The sequence below is a fragment of the Equus przewalskii genome, chromosome 1, assembly GCF_037783145.1.
Source record: "Equus przewalskii isolate Varuska chromosome 1, EquPr2, whole genome shotgun sequence".
In the NCBI taxonomy this organism is placed as follows: Eukaryota; Metazoa; Chordata; class Mammalia; order Perissodactyla; family Equidae; genus Equus; species Equus przewalskii.
This window is the reverse complement of record NC_091831.1, coordinates 181,939,870-181,958,380: the sequence shown is the minus strand read 5'-3', so window position 1 is coordinate 181,958,380 and position 18,511 is coordinate 181,939,870. Positions and strand designations below refer to the sequence as shown.

The window sequence follows — 18,511 nt, the reverse complement described above, 5'->3', positions numbered from 1 at the left end:
TAGCTTTGTAGTATGTTTTGAAATCGGGGATTGTGATTCCGCCGGCTTTGTTTTTCTTGCTCAGGATTGCTTTAGCAATTCGCGGTCTTTTGTTGCCCCATATGAATTTTAGGATTGTTTGTTCAATTTCTGTGAAGAATGTTCTTGGGATTCTGATTGGGATAGCATTGAACCTGTATATTGCTTTAGGTAGTATGGACATTTTAACTATGTTTATTCTTCCAATCCATGTGCAAGGAATGTTTTTCCATCTCTTTATGTCATCGCCTATTTCTTTCAAGAAAGTCTTGTAGTTTTCATTGTATAGATCCTTCACTTCCTTGGTTAAGTTTATCCCAAGGTATTTTATTCTTTTCGTTGCGATTGTGAATGGGATAGAGTTCTTGAGTTCTTTTTCTGTTAGTTTATTGTTAGTGTATAGAAATGCTACTGATTTATGCACGTTAATTTTATACCCTGCTACTTTGCTGTAGTTGTTGATTATTTCTAATAGTTTTTCTGTGGATTCTTTGGGGTTTTCTATGTATAAGATCATGTCGTCTGCAAACAACGAGAGTTTTACTTCTTCGTTACCTATTTGGATTCCTTTTATTTCTTTTTCCTGCCGAATTGCTCTGGCCAGCACCTCCAGAACTATGTTGAATAGGAGTGGTGAAAGTGGGCACCCTTGTCTTGTTCCTGTCCTCAGAGGGATGGCTTTCAGCTTTTGTCCATTGAGTATGATGTTGGCTGTGGGTCTATCATATATGGCCTTTATTATGTTGAGGTACTTTCCTTCTATACCCATTTTACTGAGGGTTTTTATCATAAATGGGTGTTGGATCTTGTCGAATGCTTTCTCTGCATCTATTGAGATGATCATGTGGTTTTTGGTTTTCATTTTGTTGATGTAGTGTATCACGTTGATTGACTTGCGGATGTTGAACCATCCCTGTGTCCCTGGTATAAATCCCACTTGATCACGGTGTATAATCTTTTTGATGTATTGCTGTAATCGGTTAGCCAAAATTTTGCTGAGGATTTTTGCATCTATGTTCATCAGTGATATCGGCCTGTAGTTCTCCTTCTTTGTGTTGTCCTTGTCAGGTTTGGGGATCAGAGTGATGTTGGCTTCATAGAATGTGTTAGGGAGTTCTCCATCTTTCTCAATTTTCTGGAACAGTTTGAGGAGAATAGGTATTAAGTCTTCTTTGAATGTTTGGTAGAATTCTCCAGAGAAGCCGTCTGGTCCTGGACTCTTATTTTTGGGGAGGTTTTTGATTACCGTTTCTATTTCCTTACTTGTGATTGGTCTATTCAGATTCTCCATTTCTTCCTGATTCAGTTTGGGGAGATTGTAGGAGTCTAGGAATTTGTCCATTTCTTCCAGGTTGTTCAATTTGTTGGCATATAGTTTTTCATAGTATTCTCTTATGATCTCTTGTATTTCATTGGTATCTGTTGTGATTTCTCCTCTGTCATTCCTGATTTTATTAATTTGCGATTTCTCTCTTCTTTTCTTGGTGAGTCTGGCTAGGGGTTTGTCAATTTTGTTAATTCTTTCGAAGAACCAACTCTTTGTTTCATTGATCCTTTCTATTGTCTTTTTTGTTTCAATATCGTTTATTTCTGCTCTTATTTTTATTATTTCCCTCCTTCTACTGACTCTGGGCCTTGTTTGTTCTTCTTTTTCTAGTTCTGTTAGGTGTTGTTTGAGGTTGCTTACGTGAGCTTTTTCTTGTTTAGTGAGGTGAGCCTGTATTGCGATGAATTTCCCTCTTAGGACTGCTTTTGCTGCATCCCAAATGATTTGGTATGTCGTGTTCTCATTTTCATTTGTCTCCAGATAATATTTGATTTCTTCTTTAATTTCTTCAATGATCCATTGTTTGTTGAGAAGCGTGTTGTTTAGTCTCCACATTTTTGCACCTTTCTCTGCTTTTTTCTTGTAGTTGATTTCTAGTTTAATAGCGTTATGATCAGAAAAGATGCTTGATATTATTTCAACTCTCTTGTATTTATTGATGTTTGCTTTGGTTCCCAAAATATGGTCAATCCTTGAGAATGTTCCATGTGCACTTGAGAAGAATGTGTAACCTGCTGTTTTTGGATGAAGTGTTCTATATATATCTATTAAGTCCATCTGGTCTAATTTTTCATTTAATTCTATTATTTCCTTGTTGATTTTCTGTCTGGATGTTCTGTCCATTGGTGTTAATGGTGTGTTGAGGTCCCCTACTATTATTGTATTGTTGTTGATGTCTTCTTTTAGTTCTATTAAGAGTTGCTTTACAAATTTTGGTGCTCCTGTGTTGGGTGCGTATATATTTATAAGTGTTATGTCTTCTTGGTGGAGAGTCCCTTTTATCATTATATACTGTCCCTCTTTGTCTTTCTTTATCTGTTTTGCTTTGAAATCTACCTTGTCTGATATTAGTATAGCGACACCTGCTTTCTTTTGTTCATTATTAGCTTGGAGTATTGTTCTCCATCCCTTCACTCTGAGTCTGTGTTTGTCTTTGGGGCTGAGGTGTGTTTCCTGGAGGCAGCATATTGTTGGATCTTGTTCTTTGATCCATCCTGCCACTCTGTGTCTTTTGATTGGGGAGTTCAATCCATTTACATTTAGAGTGATTATTGAGACGTGGGGGCCTACCACTACCATTTTGTGTCTTGTTTTCCGGTTTTCTTCAGTTTCCTTTGTTTCTCGTCCCATGGTTTAATCTGTTCTGATGTAGAGCTGCTACTCTCTGTTGTTGTCCTTCTACTTATCTCCTCTGCTCTTGGTTTTGTAGCCCCTTTCCTTTTTTGGATTTTTCAGGAATGAGGGTTTTCCTGAGGATTTCCTGAAGAGGAGGTTTTGTGGCAATGAACTCCCTTAATTTTTGTTTATCTGGGAAAGTTTTTATTTCTCCATCGTATTTGAAGGATATTTTCGCTGGGTAGAGAATTCTCGGCTGTAGGTTTTTGTCCTTCAGATTTTTGAATATATCATTCCACTCTCTTCTAGCCTGTAAAGTTTCTGCTGAGAAATCTGCTGATAGCCTGATGGGGGTTCCTTTGTAGGTTAGTTTCTTTTGCCTGGCTGTCCTTAATATTTTCTCCTTGTCGTTGACTTTTGCTAGCTTCACTACTATATGCCGTGGAGTTGGTCTTCTTGCATTGATAAAGTTTGGAGATCTATTGGCTTCTGTCACCTGAAGATCCATCTCCCTCACCAGATTTGGGAAGTTCTCAGCCATTATTTCTTTGAATAGGTTTTCTGCCCCTTTCTCCTTCTCTTCTCCCTCTGGTATACCTATAATCCTTACGTTGCATCTCTTAATTGTGTCTGATAATTCTCGGAGAGTTTCTTCATTTCTTTTAAGTCTTGCTTCTCTCTCCTCCTCTGCCTGCAACAATTCTATATTGCCATCTTCCAAATTGCTAATTCTTTCCTCCATATTATCGGCCCTACTGTTCAGAGCATCTAGATTTTTCTTAATCTCCTCTATTGTGTTCTTCATTTCCAATATTTCTGTTTGGTTCTTCTTTATCGTATCAAACTCTTTTGTGACATAGCTCCTGAACTCGTTGAGTTGTCGGTCAGAATTCTCTCTTAACTCAGTGAGTATTTTGATGATGGCTGTTTTGAAGTCATCATCATTTAGGTTATATATCTCATTTTCTTTGGGATTGTTTTCTGTGTATTTGTTACTTTCTTTCTGTTCTGGAGATTTGATGTATTTTTTCATATTGCTTGATGATGTTGATTTGTGCCTCCGCATGGAGATAGAGTTTAGTTGCTCCTTTCACTTGTTTCAGCTGCTGCGGTGGGGGGAGCAGCTGTTTATACTTCACCAACCAGGAACCCTGTCCGTAGTTGCTAACTGGGCCTGGGCCCCTCTTCGTAGCCACAGTGGCCCTTTGGATTCCCTCCTCTGCCGTGGGGGCCGTCACGGGGGGCTTCAGGCTGCAGGTGCCTACTGTTGTTGCCCACCTAGATGCGCTCTCTCCTTGGGGTCTGCAACGGTGTTATGGGCTTTTCCAGCGGCCAGGGGTGGGATCACTTATATTTGTCGCTCCGTTGCTGTCGGCACCCACCAAATCTCACTTGTCCTCTATGGGTCGCAGGAGAGCTATTGGCATCTTCTACAGTCTGTGGTTAGTACACCTAGCTATGCTGCTTTTGCCCTGGGGTCTTCCAGCCTTGTGGCTGGCGGCTGGGTGCCTTCTACTGGTGCTGTGCAGAGGCTTTCCCTAAGGCTTCTGTGAGCCTGTAGGGTTTCCCCCTAGGCTACTAAGCTGGGTCTCTGGAACTCTCTCCAGCCCCAGTCCTCTCCGAGATCTCCGGCAATCCCTAGCCTCACCGGGTGGGCAACGGCAGCTGGGGGTCGCCCCGTCCTCTGGGCTTCTCTCCGGGCCTCTGCCGGGAGCTCTGAATGCTCAGCGTGGCCCCTCTGCTACCGGCAGACAGAGAGTTTTGTCTGCTGCCTGGGGGAGCTCCGGCGCTTCCCCTCCGGGTCGCCGGACCCGCCTTTGAAAGTTCCCCCGCCCCGGTCCTCTCCGAGATCTCCGGCAATCCCTAGTCCCACGGGGCGGGCAACAGCAGCTGGGGGACGCCCCGCCCTCTGGGCCTCTGCCGGGAGCCCTGAATGCTGGGTGTGGCCCCTCTGCTAATGGCAGACAGAGAGTTTTGTCTGCTGCCTGGGGGAGCTCCGGCGCTTCCCCTCCGGGTCGCCGGACCCGCCTTTGAAAGTTCCCCCGCCCCGGTCCTCTCCGAGATCTCCGGCAATCCCTAGTCCCCCGGGGCGGGCAACGGCAGCTGGGGGTCGCCCCGCCCTCTGGGCTTCTGTCCGGGCCTCTGCCGGGAGCCCTGAGTGCTCAGCGTGGCCCCTCTGCTACCGGCAGACAGAGAGTTTTGTCTGCTGCCTGGCGGAGCTCCGGCGCTTCCCCACCGGGTCGCCGGACCCGCCTTTGAAAGTTCCCCCGCCCCGGTCCTCTCCGAGATCTCCGGCAATCCCTAGTCCCCCGGGGCGGGCGTCTCTCTGGGACCCTCCGGGCGCCCCGAGCACCAGGCTGGGTCTCCCCGCCAATGGCGGGGAGAGACTCTCCCCGCGGGCTCAGGTGTGCAACTCCAAAGTTTCCCTCTGCGTTTAGGAGTAATTGCAGGGGGTTTAAGTAGGGTTCTGGTCACCTGTTTCCACCGTCGCTCCTCTGTTGTGTTCTCGCTCCTGCCCTAGATGTGTGTGGATCCTCTGGGGGCGTCCGTTGGAAGAAAGCCGCTTGCGGGTACTAGGCTGCCCGTCGGGGTCGGAGAGTTTTCACCTATTTCCACATCCTCCCGGAGGAAAGTCCGTCCGCCTTCCGATGTATAGTCGCGTGGGTGTCTCAGACGTCCTGAGATGCTGTCTGGATATCCTTTGTCAAGCGATAAGTGTCCAAATAATTGTAGACTCGAAGGGCGAGAGACAAAGAGGACTACTCACGGCGCCATCTTGGAATCCGTCCTGTTTTTAATTCTTAAAAAAATCAAAAGTGAAAATTAAATTTACGTAAAACTGTACCTACAGTATAATTTGAACATAAAGAAGGCTGAAATTGTAAATAACTCTAAGTTAAAAGGAGCAAAGACCCCAAGACCAGAGCAGGACCTCTCAGGCCACCACACGACTCTCGTCCAGGCACCAGGCTTTGGGGCCGCAAAGGCAGAACGAGAAAAACTGTGGTGAAGACACGAGAGGAAGACCAGTCAGAGGAGCCTAAAGACGAGTGGCATCGGGCACCAAAAATATTAAATCCATCCTAAATCTGAAAATACTGGAACAGTATCTGGGCAGATCAGGGAATAATCTACAAAGAAGAGATTTAAAATTACGTGATTTAAAGGAGAAGGCCACCATTCAAGGGGAGAAGTGAGATTTAAAAGAGTAGATGTCATTTAAGGAGATAGGAGAGACTTAAAGGGGGAATTTCAAGAGACACAGCTTCTAGGGAGAAAAAAGGCAAAAGGAAAGTAGAAGCACCCTTTGGCAATAGGATGGTGAAAAGGAAAAGAATAAGGAGAGACCAGTTTAGGGTTCTACCAGGCAAAAGAGATCCACAAAATCAGAAGTCTCAGAATCTTTCCCCCACCAACCAACCAACCAACCAAACACCTAGATAGTGCTGGACTCTCTGAAGGGAGAAGGTGTCCACGGATCATGCTTTAGTGCTGTGGATAAGAACTCTTTGATTAACTCTAGGTCACAAATATCTTCTCCTGTGTTTACTTTTACAAGTTGTATAATTGTGTATTTTACGTTTAGATTTGTCATGCATTTTGGGTTATGTTTTGTAAGAAGCGTAGGATTTAGGTCGACTTTCAGTTGGTTATTTGTTTGCTTGCATGTGGTTATTATCAAACAGCTTCTCTTTGCATTCTGTCCAGGTTTTGTGGTTTCTTTCAGTGGGAGAGACAGGTGAAATTGCTTACCTTATCTTACTCAGAACTTCCAGTATCCTTTTTAGTAGAGAAACACTAGAAGCATGACTGCTAAGATCAGGGACAAGATAAAAATGCCCACTATGTCAACTATTGCTATATTCTCAGCATTGAAAAGGCATGTACGCTATCCTTCATAATCTCAGAGTCTAATTCAGGGAGACATGAAAACATTTAATTACGGTACAGGAAAGATGCATACGCACATGATTCTGTGATCCCTCATCCCCCATGGCACTGTGTTGGAGATAGGGCCAATACAATATCAATGAAAATGCCAATAAGCTAGTCCAAGGAATGAATCAAAATTATAATAAAATTCACAAGGAAATATAAATAAGCAAGAATAGCCAAGAAAAGGTGACATCATCAAGATGGTGACCTAGGTCATTCCCAGCTTCAGTGTCCCTCACAAGAAAACCAACTAGCAACTATGCAAAGACAAGACACTATTGTGAAAACCCCAGAACTGAGGAGTGAGGCTGAAGCACCACCTGGACCACAGAGACTGACAAGGACCACATTAGAAGGGTAAGATGTGTGGGGTCACTTTGGACTTACTGCTCCTGCCTGAGGCCTGCACAGTGCTGCACCTAAAGGGCTCCCCTGGTCTGCAATTTCTCCCGTGGGAAAAGAGAGGCAAGGTAAACATCCAGCTCCCCCACCGCTGAGGGATGCATTTTAGGAGGCCCACTTGGGTCTCACCTCGTGGAGACACTGGGGAAATGTGCAAGCCTTCACCACTGGGCATCAGACAGGGGTGGAGAGTGAGGCAGGAATTACAGCAACCACAGCTCAGAGTTTGGCAGACCAAATTCCTGCCTGTAGCAGCAGCCCAATAGAGAGCCCAGGCAGCTGCTCTGCCCCTCTACAGAACTGAGCTGGTAGTCCCACTTGGCCGGGGCACTCCATTGGCAGCTCAGCCTGATTTGGGTCTCCAGCCAATGAGCCAGAATGGCCATGGAGCCCCTTTAACAGCCCTGCTGGGGCAGAGAAGCAAGTTCAAAGCCCTGCCCAACAGCTGAGCATAATGTAAGGTCCTGCCCCTCCAGGAAATGTGGCCACAGATGCTTGCAGCCTTGGAGCACATCCTACAGCCTACCCGGGACAGGGACACAAATTCAAAACCCGGCCCAACTAATGAGCTTTGTCTCCAGTCCCACATGACCAGGAAGCCTGGTTGGAGAACCCAGGTAGCTGTGGAGCTCATGCTACAGCCCCATTCAGGAAATTCTGCCCTTTGCTACAACATAGGTGGACCTCAAGGACATTATGCTAAGTGAGATAGGTCAGACAGAGAAAGACAAGTACTGCTTGATCTCACTTATATATGGAATCTAAAAAACCCCGATTCACAGAAACATAGAGTAGATTGGTGGTTGCCAGAGTGGTAGAGAGGGGGTGGGTAAATGGTGGTCAAAGAGTACAAACTTCCAGTTATAAATGAAGAAGTTCTAGTGATGTCATATACAGCATGGTGACTAAAGTTAACACTGTAATGTATTCTTGAAATTTGCTAAGAGAGCAGATCTTTAAAGTTCTGACCAGAAAAAACTATGGTAGCTATGTGAGGTGATGGCTATGTTAACTAAGCTTGTTGTGGTAATCATTTCACAACATATACGCGTATATCAAGTCAGCACCTTGTTTACCTTAAACCTACACAATGTTATACGTCAATCACATCCCAATAGAGCTGGGGGGAAGAAAAGAACCTGACCTAAAACTTAAAAAATAAAATAAATAAAAGATAAAACAATACTATAAATCATTCTTAAAAGGAAAGAATAACCAAGAAATTTAAAAAAGAAATCTCTGAGAGGGACTTATCTCTGCCCCACATTAAAACATACTATACTATCTCTGAAATTAAAGCCGAGAGGTCCAGGCTCACAAATAGACAAACACAGCATCAGAATAGAATAAAAGTCCAGAAATGAACCTCAGAACAGACAAATATTTAGTATACAATAAAGGTGGTATTTTAAACCACTGGGGTAAATTTGGACTTTTTAATAAATAATGCTGGAGCAACTGTGCAGCCATGTAGAGAAAATTTGACCCATATCTCAGACCATATACAAGAATAAATTCTAAATGAATCAGGGATCTCAAAGTAAGAATAAAACCCCACAAGTACCAGAAGAAACCTGAATGGATTACCCCTTAATCATGGTCTGGGGACAGGCTTTCTAACTCGGACTCAAAATCCAGGAACAATGAAAGAAACGGTGATAAACTTGATTACATTAAAGTGCATGGCAAAATCAGTTATAAACAAAGTCAAAAAACAATTGACAAACTAGTGGATCATATTTGCAGCCTCTACCACAAATGGCTAACATCTTCGCTACATAAAGAACTCTTCAAAGCTGAAGGACAGAGTACCAAAAATCCACCTGGTGTTAGAAATTGAACACAGATGTTGTAAAGCGGGAATTGGTTGAAACATGGAACTCTGAGATAGAATGAGATCACCTGGGGAGGAGTGTGGCTGGAAGAGACCCAGGGTGACAGCCCTGGAGTACTCAGGTATAAACACGGTGGGAAGAGGAAGAGGAAAGAGGGAATGGAATTGAAAAAGAGCAACCAGTTGACAGACAAATTGTGTACATGTTGTGTTCTTTTTCCATCTTAATATCAAGAAATGGCTCAGAGTGAGTCCTATTAAATTACAAGGACATGAGAAGCCGTGAATATAACAAAAGCATCTATTGAGAAATGTATTGCTCAAGCCAGGTAGCTCATTGTTATTTTGTATCATTTAAACAAAACACTGTCATTTCTGGATTGAATTAATGATTTCGAAATTTAATGAAAGTAAATTAATTTGTATCATATCTAAAGTACACAAGATGTATCAACTCTTCACTCTTTGTTCTATCACATTTTTCTCAATAAATAATTCAATGCCTTTTGGAACCATTTGGGAAATTGTTGTCTTCTCCGTGCCATGCAGAACCATGAAAATGTAGCTTTTAAAATACAAAATTTCTTCTAGGACACAACACATCCCAAAAGAACGTGGCTTACTAAATCAAATAATTTAAATTGAGAAATAGCCACTTTCTAAAACCATTCAAAGCAGATATTAAGTGAAGAGTGTTAAAGGCCTGAACAGTGTTCCATCTGTGTTGGCCGGTGTTAAAATGCTCTGACAATAAATCGAGCCTGCTGTGTCTGACACACTGTTTAGAGTAGTGATGGAGAGTAAAGGAACGGTCACTGTTTTTAATCATTAGCTTGAAATGATTGATCAGCAGTGTTACTCGAGTGCTAGTCATTTAAATATAAAAAAGCACTTTGAAGTTTCTAATTTTAGAAAGAAATAATTGAGTAAACAGCCAAGTTAATCATCATGGATGCCTTAGTGTCAAGGCAAGCAATTCGTAATTTTGAAAAACAGTAGGATGAAGTAAAAAGAAATCTCATCAAGTTGATGTGATTTGTTTCCTGAAGCGTTATTTAAGTGGAAACTAAACTTGAGTCACTTTGACACAGATTGAGTACAGCAAAATAAGAGACACGGAAAGCTGACTTGCTTCCAAATTTGAAGACACTTGGGTCATTTGTACTTGTACTTTCAGAAAGCAATTCATCACTTCAGAAATGTGTCTTCATCTACATCATCCATTAATATTTATAATAACCAAACTATGTACATATACTGAAAGGCTGGGATATGTTTATACCCAGTTTTCTTGCTGGTATGTTTAGACCGGAAAGGAAGATTATGGAGAGGGTATATTCCATCTGATGGAGAGAGAATTAGAGGAAGATTGGTAGGATCAAAAATGAAAGCTTTAGCCATCTTTGAAAGACTGAAAAAGTCGTGCTGGAATCAGTGCTTTATTCCCCTGAGAACTTCTCTAATTTTCCAGAGTGAAGTTTCAGAGAATTTCCCTAAAATTTGTTTGTAGAGATTAAAAAATTATTTCAAAATAGATAATATTCTCAACTTCAGAAGTCCTGTGTCTACTTTCTGTATAATTTTCCTTCAGTTGAGGATCTGTCTTGCTTTCATTTTCTGTCTGTTAATATCTAGGAAGGAAAGAAACTGTTGAATACCACGATGTTAAGGATCTTATTATATGAGTATTACCCAGGGTAGATGCTTTATGAAAGAGGAATTGGAACAATGAATTCTTGCCCTAAATGAACATAACACCAGAGTATATCATGGTGAACCTGAATCCAGAAGATAATTTTGAAGAGATGGTCATACGGTGAAATTGCTAAGACATAGATTGTTTATCTTTATGGAATACCAGTTAGAGAACCATGGCTATAATTTAGGAGGCATGGTTTGGAGTAGCATAGAGCAGGGGTTCCCAAAATATCTTAAAATAAGGATAATGTCAAAATGTTTTGCAGATCTCACATAAAAATCACTTCATTAATACACAATTCAGTGACAGCAAAGCATCGCTAAGAACTTGAACTTTGTTATTTAAGTTTATCGAATTAACCTGTAATATACTTGGAAAATAGTAAAGGAATTCTGTGTGAACTATATTAATTTTTTTCTAATGACAAAGTCTGGCACATGCAGGAATTTGAGGGTTCTTTTTAACAACTTTGCGATGGCCAAGCCTTCCTGACCTCCCACTCCAAATATCCACCTGCATATGGCAAGTTTACAGCTCAGCAGCTAGAACAGTGTCCTAGAAGCAATGTACACACATGCAAGATATGGCTATAGACAGGTGGTAAATAAATTACTGATGGAAGAAAGCTTGGAGACATTTTAAAATATGGAGAGGCGGAACTAATACAGGTAGTCCTGATGTTATAAAGAGATCGTTTTCCTAAAGTACATTTTAAAATACCTTAGACCTTGAAAATCATCTTCTCGTGGAAACGTGGTGGCTAGGTTGTCACAGAGACAATCTCACTTGTGTACCTCCAGGACAAGTTATTTCTCAAATCCCACTTGGTAGGTGGGAAACACACTTCCGCCTTGCAGGAGAATGAATAATTATCTATTTTGATAGCTGTGGAAAGAGTAGGTTTTAGAGAATTAAAATGTATATAAATAAATTTAAAAAATATATATATATTTTTTTTTTTCCTGTGCCTGGTAACTTGTTTCTTTAATATTTGTGTCATAAGATCAAGCTTCCGTTCTCTCCATGCAGTTTTATACTGCACATGTCTGTAAGGTGGGCGTAAGAAAGCACGTGTTCACAGCACAGATTACCTGAGTTTCAAAGGTTCTTAATCGTTCCTTATTTCTGCAGCCAGTGAAGTTTCAGTTGTTTGACCGAGTGTATACTGAGGAACATCTGTATTGCACGAAGCACACACCTTGAGAGATGCAAGTCTCTGGCACTACAGATTTAGCTCTTCTGCTTTTCCAAATGTGCAATGTGTGTTCCTAGTGAAATCTTTCTGCTGGTGCATTTTAGTTCTGATAAGAAGGCGCAGTCTATGGAAGTTAAGGCAGAGTTCATTGTCCATAGAATTTCACACCTGGCCTTTGTCCTGAGTTTCCAGCAAGGGCTCTCATTAGTATCCATTTTCCTGACAGCCTTCATGATGTGGACACATTAATACTAGGACCTGACCGTGATCACCGACATAAACTACTGAACTGTTGTCAGAGAGCAGTGACTTCAAATCATTTACAGAGGATTTAATGCAGTGAACAAAATTAACCTCATCGAGAACTGAGCTTGTGTATGAAGTAAGGAATATATTTATTACTTCCTAGTAAAAATGATTTGGGAGAGAACATATTTTCACAGCTCTAACTGAATACTGAGCATCAAAATGTGGGATTCCCCCCGTAATTTCTACAGATGTGTGTGATCCCAGGCAAATCATTTTCTTGATTCTTCCTTTAATATCCTATCAGCAGCAAGGGACATCATGGCTATTTAAAATAACGGGCGTTATTGTCAATAAGACATCTCACCTTGAGTATGAGGCTTAATTATGCATTTTCTTTCAAAGACTTATGGTGAAACATCTTTGTATTCTTTTTTTTTTTTTTGGTAAGGAAGATTGGCCCTGAGCTAACATCTGTTGCCAGTCTTCCTTTTTTCAATCTCCTCTCCCCAAAGCCCCAGTACATAGTTGTATATCCTGGTTGTAAGTCCTTCTAGTTCTTCTATGTGGGATGCTGCCATAGCATGGCTTGATGAGTAGTGCATAGGTCTGCACCCAGGATCTGAAGCGGTCAACCCTGGGCCACCAACACTGAGCAGGCAAACTTAACCACTACACACCCTAGCTGGCCCCAAAACATCATTCAATTCTTAAATCAAAAATAGGCATTACTAAATATTCTATGAACATAAAAATGTAGCAATACCTGAAATAGCTCTCAATATCCACTTGTTAAGTGTTCTTCATGGTTCAACAGCTTTTCATAAGGCACAGGAGCACATTCTTAGGTGTCCTGCGATAACAACTCCGAGGTTCAACCTACTGATCCCTGGATCTCCTCCCCCTCCATGGGCTCAGCCTCCTCAGACCGTGGTAAGGGGTAGGGAGCTGCATGTAACTTGCAAGCAACTGTAATTACTAGAATTTCCAGCCCACTCGCACATGTCCCCAGTTCTGTCTTCTGCAATTTGAAGATCTCTCTGATAGACACTCTGACCCTGGAGGAGGCGAAGCAGAGTTGATTTGGAACAGGTGGTTTATCGGCATTAAGAGCAACCAAGCCAGCAGAATAAACACAGATCCCATAAATTACCAATTTCCATAACCTCAAACCTATTTATAATCCACCTGCTGCACAAACTCCTCCCCAGATCTTTCTCTTAGGTGAAGCTGCCGACGTAACGTGTCACTGCTTCACCTCTGGTTACCTTCACTTCACTTATACGAGGATTTTTCTCATCATAATTTGATTGACATGCAGGGAAGGCCACACTCTCCAGACAATCAAGAGTGGCTCTGTGAAGCGTGTGACGGCCAGGGCAGTGCTGCCTCTATTGATGAGGCATTATGTTCTTGGTTTTACGCAGAAGCATCTTAACAACCTTTTTGTGTCTCTTATCTCTGGGAATATCTTCTTGACTATTGGGTTGCAAGCTCCCAGGAGCTTCCAGGGTGTTGTGTGAAACCGGCCCCCCACAAGGATGGTGGGGAGAGACACAGCAAGAGGAAGACCACTCCAGATTGGTAGGTGGCAGGTTTAACGAGCAAGGGCTCTTACAGATGAGGCTTATCTTGAGTGGCCACAAGACGAGAAGATCTCCATATCCACCCTCCAAACCTTAAAAGTTTATGTATAGGCCGTACCCTGGGTTCAGTCACCTACACAGGGGGCCCTCACTGGGCTTATTCAGTACCCAGTTGAGACAGGCTCCTTACCACTGACTCAAGGCTGTGTCCTTGGGGTGGCTTCTGGGCCTGGGGACAGCAAGCAGAACACACATTCCAAAGACAGGAGGGGGTGGGCCACCTCTAATTGCCTGCGCCCAGCTCATCAGTCAAAGGATGGTCACATCTTCTCTTTTTTTTTGAGGAAGATTAGCCCTGAGATAACATCTGCCACCAATCTTCCTCTTTTTGCTGAGGAACTAACATCCATGCCCAACTTCCTCTACTTTTTATATGTGGGATGCCTACCACAGCATGGCTTGACAAGAGGTGTGTAGGTGCGCGCCCGGGATCTGAACTGGCGAAACCTGGGCCACCAAGGTGGAATGTGCACACTTAACCACTGAGCCATGGGGCTGGCCCCCTGATGGTCACATCTTCTTGATGACCTTCCCCAGCACTGACCAAGGCATCTCATTGACTAGAAGTGATAATTATGGCTTTCTCTCGAACCAGGCCATATCCACTCAAAATTTCTAGATCAGTACATTTTATTTTCATTACTTTGATACAAAAGTAAAAGTAATCTCAATCCCATTAAACTTTAAAAGACTTTTGACCAAATGCAATAATTATGGTAATTCTGATAAATTGAAATTATACTTATACTTTCATATGTTCCTTAAAAGTATTATTCTTATATTAAACAATGAAATACAATATAAAAACAAAATTCCCTTCTATTTTCCATGGATCCCATCACTTACTTTCCAAAGAAAGGCTAAGTTAAGATCTATTTGATCTAGACTAACACCCTAGCAGGTATATCTTCAAACTCATTTTGTTCCCTAAAACTCACTTTTAGGACTCAGGAGCCCAGGTGGGGAGCAGAAAATACCCAGTTGCAGTTTCCTTTCCTTATTATCACATTGTGAATTTCCACTATCTTATGATCTCTAAGAAAGGAAGTAACTGTATAGTTTGCTCAACTTACACGAAAACAAAAAAAACACACCTCAATAACTTATAATAAGTATTCTGAAAATCAACCTCTATTGACTGAATGAAAAAAAGGTCAGATCAGTAGCTGTTTTCATGTATTTTTTGTTTTGTTTGTCACTTTAGCAGGACTTTCTGAATAAATATATTTTCTAAATTAAAAATATTTTATATTTTAAATTATCATTAAATGAAATACAATGTATATATAAAAATATTAATAATAATGATAATAAGGATAATAAACTACCTGCAATTTCTGTTATTTGCAGATATAGGGAAAACAATAGGGGAAACATGTTTGCACAGCTCATTTTTTAAGTTAGTGTCCCTAGCGCTTTTAGAGTTGCTGAATTAGGACTACAGAAGACGGATCAATTACTACTCTGCTTGGAGTCGCAAGGATAAATGTTAAATTGTCACCTGATAATAGCAAAAGTAATTAGGACACGTTTAATTGGATGCCTTGTTGTTCTCTGATTGAGCATGCAGCCAAACGACACAAGCACCTTTCTCGGTCAGAAGGATGTCAACACCCTTCAACCTTTTTATAACAGAGACTCATACATACTTAGGCGGCGTACACGCTACTATTTTCTCCATGAGAAAATGCTGCTGCTCCTTTGTCCCACGGAGGGCAAGAGAGAACTCCCAGGGTTGGGTAGTAGATGCCGCGAGGAGTAACATGAGGGGCCAGTTGCACCCTTGATGGTAGAACTAGACGGTTTTGGTCTCCTTCCGGCTGCCGAAGGCACAGCCGCAGTTGTATTATTGTTTGTGTCAAATACAAGATTGTACGTGCAGGAGGGTGTCCTGGGAGGAGGAATGAGAGCCACCCTCAGCGCTGTGAGGACCTTAATGGGATTTGTGTGGCCTGTTTCTCACCTCTCATGTGAGCTCCTCTGGCTGTTAAAAAGGGAAATGATATTATCCTTTGACAGGGGACAAGCACAGCTGCAGGGGAGAATGTGAAAGGGCAGCCACAAGAATTTCCTTCCCCTCTCCACCTAAGCAGGCAGAGTGGAGTGCTGTAGAGTCCTGAGCTCATGGGGAGACTCCAGTGAAAATGTATAGGAATAATAGAATTTGAGAGTTGTTTTAGGGATAAAGCAATTAAGGATAAAAATCGCCACGTTGAAAATAACTTGGAAATACATATATATGTTTATATACACATAACACACCCATATATGTTTTAATAAGTTTATATATATAAATTGAAACTATTTGGAGCAAAATGTTTGGCAGCGGCCCAAACGGCAGGCCACAGTAAATGCCCTTTAGTCATGAGAGGGACTTAGCGCTTCTGGATTTGCTCACTGCTTCCTACCGGTTCCACCCGAAGGCTGGCGTGGAGACTCGTGTGCAGATCTGGAGAAATGGAGGCGCCGCACTGCACCACATCTCCCCTCGCGGATGATTCCCCAGGGCGGTTAGAGTAAAATCAGCCGTCGTCCAGTCTTCTCTCTCGTCTCCACTCACTCCCATCTCACCTGCCTCACACCTTCCCACCTATGTTCTCTCTTGCTTTCTCTGCTCCAGCCACATTGGCTTTCTTTCAGTTCTGCAAAGGGCCATGAGCATCCTCTCTGCCTGGAACATTCTCCTTCAGACCCAGGCATGGCCACCTCCCTGTCATTCACTTCTCAGCTTCAACAGCGCTTCCTCCAGGAAGGCTCCTGCACGCCCCATCTAAACCTCCCAAACCTGCCACTCGCTGAGTATAAACCTGCTTTATTTTCTGAACAGCGCTTGTCCTGATCTGAGAGTTTCTTCTCTTAGTTCTTGTTTGTTTGTTTGTTGTCTGATTTCCTTTCTGTTGTCTCATTTCACACTTTCAGCTCCACATGTGAGCTCCAGGAGGAAAAGATTTGGCCTATTTGTTTCCCTCAGGGCTGTCACAGAGAGAATCCTCAGTTAATGATGATGCAGGGTTTTGATCGTGTGCGTATCTGATATTTGCTAGAACAAATAGGCTTTGATCAGGATTTCTAACTTTTGAATAAAGAAAATCATAGAAGTGAAATTATTAAATGCAGAATAATGGAATGATTTCATAAAGCTACTCTAAATATGCAATTTTCCATAAATCTTTTCAAATAAGATGTGATATTTCAACATATTTCAAACCTTAGTGTACAAATTATCCCTTGATATTTTAATTCAACACAAAGCTTTAGCTGTTAGAAATTTACCAACACATGCGTTAGAACTATTTCAAAAAAGTTTTGGTTTTTTTTTTTTCTATTCCAAAAGAAATCATCCATAAGATACTATTTATCACATCAAAGATGTGTAATAAAATAAATGACTGATCTAATGGTTTCTTTTTTTAAAGCAGAAAACAATAGGGCAACACTGTGCACATATAAATTCAACTGGATAAATGTAATCAGCATTGCCAGATGCAGTTTCAACATTTGCTTGATTTATTTCCACGCCAGACTGTTTATCCACGTCCATTCTGGGCCAGAGAAATGGCGTGAATGATAAATTAATGGAAGTGTCTTTAAACCCTTGTCCTCTTTCACTTGGTCTAATTACAATAGGTCCCTTCCCTGTCTCTAGAACTCCAGTCTGTCCTCCACGCATACCTCATCCCTTGCATATAATCCAATCTCCTCTGTGGCTTCAATGATCAGATCTGTCCCCTTAGTAATATAAATCAATTGCTCCTGCCGTTCCAAGGACAAATTCCTCATTGTAGGGCAACATCTCTTCAAGACCGGAACATCTCCCGCACACGTCCTCCAGCAAGCCAGATCATTCCAGCCGCCCCTCTCTCTCTTGTCTCCATCTAGCTGCACATGTCATTGCTTCCACCTGAAACGTCCTCCCAGTCCTGACCTCTCCCAGACTAGTGTGACTAACTCCTAGTCACCATTCAGGCCTCAGCAATCTTTTCTCTTCCTTCCAGTGACCTACCCTGAGCCCTGTCAGGACTTCCTCTGCTAGACTTTGCATCCCCCGTCATAGCACACATTGCATTATTTTAAATAATTGTCAGTTTGTCTATCTGCATCAGCGGCTTTGAAATTCTTGAGCAAAAGGAACTTTGCCTTGTACTTTATTTCTCTAGCATTGTACTTGAAACGTGATAGATGTTTAATAACATTTTTTGAATAAATTGGTAGATATAGTAAAAAGAAGATAACCAAACGATGGATAATCTGAAATTAAATATAATGGCCCTCAAGCTCCATGAAGATAGATACTGCTCTATCTGGGACCCTGTATTCATCCTCAGGTCTAGCACAGGTCTGGCATGTGGATGGAATTTAGTATACGTGTTTTAAATAAATGAACAACTAAGTTAACAGTAGACAACACATAGACATGGTTGTGCAGTTCAAGCGGTTCTCTCAGTGTGGGAAGTCTACCCATGAGGATAGCAAACTGGCTAAAGACAAAACTCTGGATTTAGGGCTAATTGTGTCTCTAAAACTCACTCAAAAATTTTCTAAAAATGGTAGGGGTTTTTGGAGACTAAAGAAGACAGTCAATAGACATCATCCAGCATCTGCTCTGACACTGATAAGTGGTCGATTCATATAAGATATTCCCAAGGGTATTTCTGCTCTCATTCCTGCTCTTCCTTCTCTTCCTCCTCCTTGTACCCGCACTGCTAGCTGAGAGCCAGACCCTTCAAAATGATAAGCATAAGGAAGAAGCAATGTGTTGTATGAGTAATATGTATGAGTAGTGACTAATTCAGAATGAGTAACAACAAAATGACACACTTTCTTAACCTCTCCATTTCTGTGATGGTTAATTTTATACGTCAGCTTGACTGGG

At 41.9% G+C, this 18,511-nt stretch overlaps 1 long non-coding RNA gene across 1 annotated transcript in view; it reads right to left on the bottom strand.

Annotated features, from left to right (window-relative positions):
• LOC139084871 (uncharacterized) overlaps positions 1-18,511 on the bottom strand; it is an 84,978-nt gene that overhangs the window by 57,327 nt on the left and 9,140 nt on the right. Inside the window, exon 3 of the long non-coding RNA XR_011542727.1 lies at positions 11,272-11,436. This is a non-coding gene — a long non-coding RNA (uncharacterized lncRNA). The remainder of the gene's footprint in view (positions 1-11,271; positions 11,437-18,511) is intronic.